Genomic DNA, 11,478 nt, shown 5'->3' on the forward strand with positions numbered 1-11,478 from the left:
GCTCCTTGGAGCTGCGCTCCCCGCCCGGTCCTAATTTACGATTGGGATTGGAGGTGGCGAGGGGAGCGGAGGATCGGGGTGGGAGGCTGCGGGGAAGCAGTATGGGGCTGTGTGATTGTTTAAAAGCCGGCGGCTTTTTACCGCCCGCTGGCTTTTAAACAATCAGGAGAATTCTCCCCCGCTGGGATGGCATTCTGATGACAGGCTGGATCTCAGCTGAGCGCTGCCATCCAGCTTGTCATCCTTCACAGACACTGCAGAGCACAGGCATTATGGGAACTTCCGATTCCGGTATTCGATATTGTAAAAGTATCGGAATTAAGTATCGGAATTCCGATACCGCGAATATCGGCCGATACCCGATATTACAGTATCGGAATGCTCAACACTATTGAGCACTGGTTGTTTTTTCCTGTGGGCGGTAACTTTAACTGAGGAATGCAGTGCCAGCCAATCATAGCACAGGAAGCATCTACTCTGTCTAGACATAAGGGCTTCTGCAATTGGCTGCAGAAATCACATGTCCTCTCTATATAAAATGCGGCCATGTTCCCTCAGCATCATTATAGCCATGTCACTGGTAGAGACAGATGCAGCTCAGTGTTCTCCTGTATAATGAGGGATATTAGCTAGATAGATGGGCGCTTGTGTGGTAGTCAGATAGTGTAGATAATTCCTGGCCTGTGTACCTCTGCAGCTGCTGGTGCAGCACATTTTACTGAGATTCTGACAGACACAGAGGGCCCATGCCATACAATAGTGCTGTGCTCCGCTGGTATTCAGCTCTATGTCTCAGTTTACCTTGAATGCTGTTTTGCACTTGCTAATGTGATCAAGCGCAGTGACCTTATCATTTAGTGGGGATGAAATTGTGCTCTGCACAGTCTGCAGAGCTTCTTATTGCAGAGCACAAAAGCTGTTTTTTTCTGTTATTTTGATATTGAAAGCTGTGCGCACTAAAGTTTTTTTAGTGTCAGATACTATTTTAGTGGAGTTGAACTTCAGGTGGATGCAGAATAAAAATTTTTTTCTTTTGCTACGCTCAGTCCAAAAACTATTTTTCCTGTGCCAAAAGTCATGCAGTGCTATAAGCCAGCTACTACGTCAGTGGCGGTCAAATTCAGCTTGTACGCACAGTCAAACCTCTATATATTTTTGGTTGGCAGGCAGAGTCCACCAAAGGTTTTTCACTGTGGCAAAGTTGATTCAGTCTGCTAAAAGGCAGATCCTATTTTAGTGGTGTTGAACTTGTCCTGGTTTTATATTAAAAAATAAAAACTTCTTACTAGGCCCAGTCCAAAAAATATTTTTTTCCTGTGCCAATAGTCATACAGTGCTATAAGCCAGCTACTACGTCAGTGGCGGTCAAATTCAGCTTGTACGCACAGTCAAACCTATATATATTTTTGGTTGGTAGGTAGAGTCCACCAAAGGTTTTTTACTGTGGCAAAGTTGATCCAGACTGCTGAAAGGCAGATACTATTTTAGCGGCGTTGAAGTTGTGCTTGTTTCACATTAAAAATAAAAACTTCTCTTACTTGGCCCAGTCCAAAAAATATTTTTTCCTGTGCCAAAAGTAATGCAATGCTATAAGCCAGCTACTAAATTAGTGGTGGTCAAATTCAGCTAGTACGCACAGTCAAACCTATATACAGTATATTTTTGGTTGGCAGCCAGAGTCCACCAAAAGTTTTTACTGTGGCAAAGTTGATCCAGTCTGCTAAAAAGCAGATCCTATTTTAGTGGTGTTTAAATTGTCCTGGTTTCACAGTAAAAAAAACCCTTCTCTTACTAGACCCAGTCCAAAATATACTTTTTCCTGTGCCAGAAGTCATGCAGTGCTATAAGCCAGCTACTACGTCACTGGCGGTCAAATTCAGCTTGTGCGCACAGTCAAACCTCTATATATTTTTTTTTGGCAGGCAGAGTCCACCAAAGGTTTTTCACTGTGGCAAAGTTGATTCAGTTTGCTAAAAGGCAGATCCTATTTTACTGGTGTTGAACTTGTCCTGGTTTTATATTAAAAAATAAAAACTTCTTACTAGGCCCAGTCCAAAAAATGTTTTCTCCTGTGCCAAAAGTCATGCAGTGCTATAAGCCAGCTACTACGTCAGTGGCGGTCAAATTCAGCTTGTACGCACAGTCAAACCTATATATATTTTTGGTTGGCAGGCAGAGTCCACCAAAGGTTTTTCACTGTGGCAAAGTTGATTCAGTCTGCTAAAAGGCAGATCCTATTTTATTGGTGTTGAACTTGTCCTGGTTTTACATAAAAAAATCAAAACTTCTCTTACTAGGCCCAGTCCAAACAATGTTTTTTCCTGTTCCAAAAGTCATACAGTGCTATAAGTCAGCTACAACGTCACTGTCGGTCAAATTCAGCTTGTACGCATAGTCAAACCTCTATATATTTTTGGTTGGCAGGCAGAGTCCACCCAAGGTTTTTCACTGTGGCAAAGTTGATTCAGTCTACGAAAAGGCAGGTCCTATTCTAATGGTGTTGAACTTGTCCTGGTTTCTCATTAAAAAAAACCCAAAAAACTTCTCTTAGTAGGCCCAGTCCAAAACATATTTTTTCCTGTGCCAAAAGTCATGCAGTGCTATAAGGCAGCTACTACGTCAGTGGCGGTCAAATTCAGCTTGTATGCACAGTCAAACCTATATATATTTTTGGTTGGTAGGTAGAGTCCACCAAAGGTTTTTTATTGTGGCAAAGTTGATCCAGTCTGCTAAAAGGCAGATACTATTTTAGCTTCGTTGAAGTTGTGCTTGTTTCACATTAAAAATAAAAACTTCTCTTACTTGGCCCAGTCCAAAAAATATTTTTTCCTGTGCCAAAAGTAATGCTGTGCTATAAGCCAGCTACTAAATTAGTGGTGGTCAAATTCAGCTAGTACGCACAGTCAAACCTATATACAGTATATTTTTGGTTGGCAGCCAGAGTCCACCAAAAGTTTTTACTGTGGCAAAGTTGATCCAGTCTGCTAAAAAGCAGATCCTATTTTAGTGGTGTTGAAATTGTCCTGGTTTCACAGTAAAAAAAACCCTTCTCTTACTAGGCCCAGTCCAAAATATACTTTTTCCTGTGCCAGAAGTCATGCAGTGCTATAAGCCAACTACTACGTCACTGGCGGTCAAATTCAGCTTGTGCGCACAGTCAAACCTCTATATATTTTTTTTTGGCAGGCAGAGTCCACCAAAGGTTTTTCACTGTGGCAAAGTTGATTCAGTCTGCTAAAAGGCAGATCCTATTTTACTGGTGTTGAACTTGTCCTGGTTTTATATTAAAAAATAAAAACTTCTTACTAGGCCCAGTCCAAAAAATGTTTTCTCCTGTGCCAAAAGTCATGCAGTGCTATAAGCCAGCTACTACGTCAGTGGCGGTCAAATTCAGCTTGTACGCACAGTCAAACCTATATATATTTTTGGTTGGCAGGCAGAGTCCACCAAAGGTTTTTCACTGTGGCAAAGTTGATTCAGTCTGCTAAAAGGCAGATCCTATTTTATTGGTGTTGAACTTGTCCTGGTTTTACATTAAAAAATCAAAACTTCTCTTACTAGGCCCAGTCCAAACAATGTTTTTTCCTGTTCCAAAAGTCATACAGTGCTATAAGTCAGCTACAACGTCACTGTCGGTCAAATTCAGCTTGTACGCATAGTCAAACCTCTATATATTTTTGGTTGGCAGGCAGAGTCCACCCAAGGTTTTTCACTGTGGCAAAGTTGATTCAGTCTACGAAAAGGCAGGTCCTATTCTAGTGGTGTTGAACTTGTCCTGGTTTCTCATTAAAAAAAAAACAAAAATCTTCTCTTACTAGGCCCAGTCCAAAACATATTTTTTCCTGTGCCAAAAGTCATGCAGTGCTATAAGGCAGCTACTACGTAAGTGGCGGTCAAATTCAGCTTGTACGCACAGTCAAACCTATATATATTTTTGGTTGGTAGGTAGAGTCCACCAAAGGTTTTTTATTGTGGCAAAGTTGATCCAGTCTGCTAAAAGGCAGATACTATTTTAGCTTCGTTGAAGTTGTGCTAGTTTCACATTAAAAATGAAAACTTCTCTTACTTGGCCCAGTCCAAAAAATATTTTTTTCCTCTGCCAAAAGTAATGCAGTGCTATAAGCCAGCTACTACGTCAGCATACTTTGCTATGATAAAGTTATGAATGTTTAATTCCTATATTCTATGATGTCACAATGATATACATTGGTTATCAATATGTTGTAAAATATGACATTTCAGTACAATAAAAATTGATGGTTAAAAAAAATACAACTGACTTTTATAAAGTTAAAAAACAGATTGCAGTAAAAAAGTCAATTCATCAGGACATTTCAGTTCCCACTTAACCCCTTAAGCCCCGCGGGTGGTTTGCACGTTAATGACCGGGCCAATTTTTACAATTCTGACCACTGTCACTTTATGAGGTAATTACTCTGGAACGCTTCAACGGATCCCCCTGATTCTGAGATTGTTTTTTCGTGACATATTGTACTTCATGATTGTGGAAAAATTTCTTCGATATCTCTTGCGTTTATTTGTGAAAAAAACGGAAATTTGGCGAAAATTTTGAAAATTTAGCAATTTTCAAAATTTGAATTTTTAAGCCCTGAAATCAGAGCGATATGTCACACAAAAGAGTTAATAAATAACATTTCCCACATGTCTACTTTACATTAGCGCAATTTTGGAACCAAAATTTTTTTTTGTTAGGGAGCTATAAGGGTTAAAAGTTGACCAGCGATTTCTCATTTTTCCAACAAAATTTACAAAACCATTTTTTTAGGGACCACATCACATTTGAAGTCACTTTGAGAGGTCTTTATGACAGAAAATACCCAAAAGTGACACCATTCTAAAAACTGCACCCCTCAAGGTGCTCAAAACCGAGAACTTTATTAACCCTTCAGGTGCTTCACAGGAATTTTTTGAATGTGGAAGAAAAAAATGAACATTTAACTTTTTTCACAAAAATGTTACTTTAGACCCAATTTTTTTTATTTTCACACGGGTAACAATAAAAAATGGACCCCAAAATTTGTTGTGCAAAAAGTGAAAAAAAAAACACTTTTTCATTTTTATGAATCAATTTGTGAAGCACCTGGGGTTCCAAGTGCTCACTATGCATCTAGAAAGGTGCCTTGCGGGGTCTAGTTTCCAAAATGGGGTCACTTGTGGGGGAGCTCCAATGTTTGGGCACACAGGGACTCTCCAAATGCAACATGATATCCGCTAACAATTTGAGCCGACAATTTGTTAGCGGATATCATGTTGCATTTGGAGAGTCCCTGTGTGCCCAAACATTGGAGCTCCCCCACAAGTGACCCCATTTTGGAAACTAGACCCCCCAAGGCACCTATCTAGATTCATAGTGAGAACTTGGAACCCCAGATGCTTCACAAATTGATTCATAAAAATGAAAAAGTGTTTTTTTTTTCACTTTTTCATTTTTACGAATCAATTTGTGAAGCACCTGGGGGTTCCAAGTGCTCACTATGCATCTAGAAAGGTGCCTTGGGGGGTCTAGTTTCCAAAATGGGGTCACTTGTGGGGGAGCTCCAAAGTTTCGGCACAGAGGGGCTCTCCAAACGCAATGTGGTGTCCGCTAACAATTTGAGCCGATTTTCCATTCAATTTGTTAGCGGATACCATGTTGCATTTAGAGAGTCCCTGTGTGCCCAAACATTGGAGCTCCCCCACAAGTGACCCCATTTTGGAAACTAGACCCCCCAAGGCACCTATCTAGATTCATAGTGAGCACTTGGAACCCCAGGTGCTTCACAAATTGATTCATAAAAATGAAAAAGTGTTTTTTTTTTCACTTTTTCATTTTTACGAATCAATTTGTGAAGCACCTGGGGGTTCCAAGTGCTCACTATGCATCTAGATAGGTGCCTTGGGGGGTCTAGTTTCCAAAATGGGGTCACTTGTGGGGGAGCTCCAATGTTTGGGCAAACAGGGGCTCTCCAAACGCAACATGGCGTCCGCTAACAATTTGAGCCGATTTTCCATTCAATTTGTTAGCGGACACCATGTCGCGTTTGGAGAGCCCGTGATGTGCCTAAACAGTGGAGCTCCCCCACAAGTGTCCCCATTTTGGAAACTATACCCCTCAAGGATTTTATTAAGGTGTATAGTGAACATTTTGAACCCAGAGGTACGGCACATTATTTGTTTACATTAGGTCATCATATTGAATAAGTTGTCATTATTCTTGAGCGCAAGTGCTCGCTACTTGAGTTTGCATCGGGTACTCAGGTATGCACCATGTACAGCGTGTGCTCGAGTGACATGCTCGAGTCCCTGCTCCGCATGTTTCACGGTTATTAGACACCCAAAAAAAACCATGCGGGGATCGCTCGTGCATGGCAGGCAATCCCCGTAAAGTTTTTTGGCCGCGAAGCATATGGGGCAGAGACTCGAGCGTGTCACTCAAATACCCACGATACTCAATGCATACCAGAGCACCCGATGCAAACTCAAGTAGCAAGCACTTGCTCTCAACACTAGTCGCCATATCGTCATCTTTTTTTCTTACTTTTGAAAAAAATCCCAACCCCAGCCCTAGCCCCAGCACAACCCTAGCCCCAGCACAACCCTAGCCCCAGCACAACCCTAGCCCCAGCACAACCCTAGCCCCAGCACAACCCTAGCCCCAAACCCAGCCTTAACCCTAGCCCAATCCTAACCCAAGAGTTTATTTTTGACGCCGTTCCTTGTGCGGTATAAGTGATTAGACGACTTTATTCTTCGGGTCGGTGCGATTACAGCAATGCCAGAATCATATGGGGTTTTTATGACTGACAGCTGTCACACACTAAAAGACGCATTTTTTGTAAAATCTAGTTTTTGCATCGCCATATTTTGAGAGCTATAATTTTTCCAGATTTTGGCAGACAGTCATGTGACGGCTCGTTTTTTGCGGGATGACTTGACGTTGTTATTGGTGCCATTTTCAGGCACGTGACATTTTTTGATCGCTTTCTATTCCGATTTTTGGGAGGCAGAATAAACAAAAACCAACAATTCAGGAATTGTTTTTTTTTTTTTTTTTTTATTCTGTTCCGCGTGTGGTAAAATTGATGAGGCAGCTTTACTCTTCGGGTCAGTACGTTTACAGCGGTACCACATTTGTATCATTTTTCTATGTTTTGGCGCTTATACACAATAAAAGCTATTTTATAGAAAAAAATATTTTTTAGTATCGCTTTATTCTGAGAGCTATAACTTTTTTATTTTTCGGCTGATGGAGCTGTATGGCGGCTTGTTTTTTGCGGGACGAGATGACGTTTTCAGCGGTATCATTTTTATTTATATGCGTCTTTTTGATCGCGTGTTATTCCACTTTTTGTTTGGCGGTATGGTGATAAAGCATTGTTTTTTGCTTCGTTTTTTTTTTTTTTTTTTTTACCGTGTTCACTGAAGGGGTTAACCAGTGGGACAGTTTTATAGGTCAGGTTGTTCCGGACGCGGCGATACCAAATATGTGTACTTTTATTGTTTTTTTTTTATTTTTTTTATAATAATATTTATTGATGGGTACATTATATTTTTATTTTTGGTGTATTATTTTTTTTATTTTTTTATAATATTTTTGCACATTTTTTTTTTTTTTTTTTTTTCACTTTCACACAGTTTATACACTTTATTACTTTGTCCCACTCTGGGACTTTCACTTTTTTTTTTCTGATCGCCTGCATGGCACAGGAATGGAGCACCATCCCTATGCCATGAAGGCTGTCAGAAGTGCACAGTGTGAAGATTGCTTGGAGATGCACTGCGCATGTCCAAGCAATCTTCCTGCTCTCTGGTGACCCGGATGTTGTCATGACGACATCGGGTCGTCATGGCAACACCCGGGAAGCCGCTGCAGACTGCGCTGGAAGCCGGAAGAGGAGGTGAGTATCGCCGATCACCTCCCCTTGCCCCCGCAATGCCGCGATCGACTTCGATCGACTTCGATCGCAGCATCGCGGGGGTTAATGTGCTGGGAGCGGTGCAAGACCGCTCCCTGCACATAGTACCGGGTGTCAGCTGTGACAATCAGCTGACACCCGGCGGCGATCGCGCCCGCACAGCCTGTGTGCGCGCGCGATCGCGATGACGTACTAATACGGGTCTGGCTCTTAAGTCCCAGGGCACAGACGCGTATTAGTACGTCAGATGTTATTAAGGGGTTAAATGAACTAATTTTGCAGTGCTCTTACCTTGAATCGGAGACCCCACGCTTTCAGCACAGGGTCCCGATCGTGACTATGTCATCATGACGACATCTGGGTCACCAGGCATCAGGAAGTTATATAGATCTTGTGCGGTGCACGAACTAGCTAACTTATGTCTGCAGGACTGACAGCCTGCACAGCATAGGGGATGCTGCTGCATACCTATGCTATGCAAGCGATCAGCCTGCAAAAAATAAAAGTCCCATAGTGGGACAAAGTGTAAAAGTTGAAGAAAATGTAAGAAATTGAAAAAAAGATAAAAACAAAATTGTAAATATATATACAGTACAGACCAAAAGTTTGGACACACCTTTTCATTTAAAGATTTTTCTGTATTTTCATGACTATGAAAATTGTACATTCACACTGAAGGCATCAAAACTATGAATTATCACATGTGGAATTATATACTTAACAAAAAAGTATGAAGTAACTGAAAATATGTCTTATATTCTAGGTTCTTCAAAGTAGCCACCTTTTGTTTTGATGACTGCTTTGCACACTCTTGGCATTCTCTTGATGAGCTTCAAGAGGTAGTCACTGGAAATGGTCTTCCAACAATCTTCAAGGAGTTCCCAGAGATGCTTAGCACTGGTTGGCCCTTTTGCCTTCACTCTGCGGTCCAGCTCACCCCAAACCATCTCGATTGGGTTCAGATCTGGTGACTGTCGATGCCAGGTCATCTGGCGTAGCACCCCATCACTCTCCTTCTTGGTCAAATAACCCTTACACAGCCTGGAGGTGTGTTTGGGGTCATTGTCCTGTCGAAAAATAAATGATGGTCCAACTAAACGCAAACCGGATGGAATAGCATGCCGCTGCAAGATGTTTTGGTAGCCATGCTGGTTCAGTATGCCTTCAATTTTGAATAAATCCCCAACAGAGTCACCAGAAAAGCACCCCCACTCCATCACACCTCCTCCTCCATGCTTCACGGTGGGAGCCAGGCATATAGAGTCCACCCGTTCACCTTTTCCGCGTCGCACAAAGACACGGTGGTTGGAACTAAAGATCTCAAATTTGGACTCATCAGACCAAAGCACAGATTTCCACTGGTCTAATGTCCATTCCTTGTGTTCTTTAGCCCAAACAAGTCTCTTTTGCTTTTTGCCTTTTCTTAGCAGTGGTTTCCTAGCAGTTATTTTACCATGAAGGCCTGCTGCACAAAGTCTCCTCTTAAGAGTTGTTGAAGAGATGTGTCTGCTGCTAGAACTCTGTGTGGCATTGACCTGGTCTCTAATCTGAGCTGCTGTTAACCTGCAATTTCTGAGGCTGGTGACTCGGATAAACTTATCCTCAGAAGCAAAGGTGACTCTTGGTCTTCCTTTTCTGGGGCGGTCCTCATGTGAGCCAGTTTCTTTGTAGCTCTTGATGGTTTTTGCAACTGCACTTGGGGACACTTTCAAAGTTTTCCCAATTTTTCGGACTGACTGACCTTCATTTCTTAAAGTAATGATGACCACTCGTTTTTCTTTACTTATCTGCTTTTTTGTTGCCATAATACAAATTCTAACAGTCTATTCAGTAGGACTATTAGCTGTGTATCCACCAGACTTCTGCACAATACAACTGATGGTCCCAACCCCATTTATAAGGCAAGAAATCCCACTTATTAAACCTGACAAGGCACACCTGTGAAGTGAAAACCATTTCCGGTGACTACCTCTTGAATCTCATCAAGAGAATGCCAAGAGTGTGCAAAGCAGTCATCAAAGCAAAAGGTGGCTACTTTGAAGAACCAAGAATATAAGACATATTTTCAGTTGTTTCACACTTTTTTGTTAAGTATATAAATCCACATGTGTTAATTCATAGTTTTGATGCCTTCAGTGTGAATGTACAATTTTCATAGTCATGAAAATACAGAAAAATCTTTAAATGAGAAGGTGCGTCCAAACTTTTGGTCTGTACTGTATATATATATATAAATGAAAAAATAATCCAAAAACTCAAAATATACTGTAGCCATGAAAAAAAATATAGAAAAGCACACATATTTGGTATCGCTGCGTCTAGGACGACCTGACCTATACAACTGTTTAACTAGTTAACCCCTTTAGTGAACACGGTAAAAAATAAAAAACAAAGCAAAAAGACGTAGTTACTTAACGGTAACTGGATTTCTCAGAGCCCATGACGGAACCACAGAGAGAGGGGATCCGCCCTTCAAGGACAGGAAACCTACAGATAAAAAGGGCGGTACCTCTCTCCCGCATCAGTTGTTTACAGAGCACAGAGAGGACCCCCAGGTTAGTAACACAAATTTTAACATTTTTAAATAAGTTTACCAGACACACCTTGTGATTAAATATAGGTAATAATTAAATGTGCACACCTATGTGTGAAGGGAGGGAATGTACGGGTGCCGTCATGGGCTTTGAGAAATCCCATTACCGGTAAGTAACTACGCCTTTCTCCTTCCCCCATGACGGCACCACGGAGAGAATTGCAGAGAAGTGTCATTTAGGGAGCGACCACCGCTTCCAGAACCCTTTTACCAAAGGTAAGGTCCGAAGAAGAGGAAAGATCCAGCCGGTAGTGCTTAAAGAATGTAGAAGGGCAAGACCAGGTTGCAGCTCTACATATCTGTTCAATTGAAGCACCCGCTTTCTCCGCCCAGGAGGCTGTCACTGCCCTAGTCGAGTGAGCCTTTAAATCCTCCAGGGCGTTCTCCCCGCTAGATGAGTATGCCAGGAAGATTGCGTCCCATATCCACCTTGCCAGTGTGCCCTTGGAAGATTTCTGTCCCTTTCTAGGGCCCTGAAAGCACACAAAAAGAGACCTGTCCTTCCTATACTCCTTTGTGGCCTCTAAGTACTGGATAATGCACCTTCTGACATCTAAGGTGTGAAGGTTTTCTTCCCCCCTGTTTTGGGGATTTCAGTAAATGGAAGGGAGGGTGACCTCCTGTGATCTATGGAAGTGTGATCCCACCTTATGAAGGTATGCTGGGTCAGTCCTAAGTGTCACCCTGTCCTCTAGAATTTACGTAAAGGGGGGCCCTGCTGATAAGGCTTGTATGTCGCTAAATCTACGTGCCGATGTGAGGGCTACTAATAGAGACGTCTTAAGAGATAGGACTTTTAGAGATGCATCCGTTAAAGGTTCAAAGGGATGTTTGGTTAGGGCTGAAAGAACTAAATTTAAGTTCAAAGGAGGAGTATTATGGAAGGGGATGGGCCAAGACCTGTGTGATGCCTTGATGAACCTAGAAATCCACCTATTTCTGGCCAGGTCGCAGTTGTGTAGGGCTCCT

Source organism: Phyllobates terribilis, unplaced genomic scaffold, assembly GCF_046119375.1.
Source record: "Phyllobates terribilis strain yellow unplaced genomic scaffold, ASM4611937v1 Scaffold_1__5_contigs__length_1240528914, whole genome shotgun sequence".
Lineage (NCBI taxonomy): Eukaryota > Metazoa > Chordata > Amphibia > Anura > Dendrobatidae > Phyllobates > Phyllobates terribilis.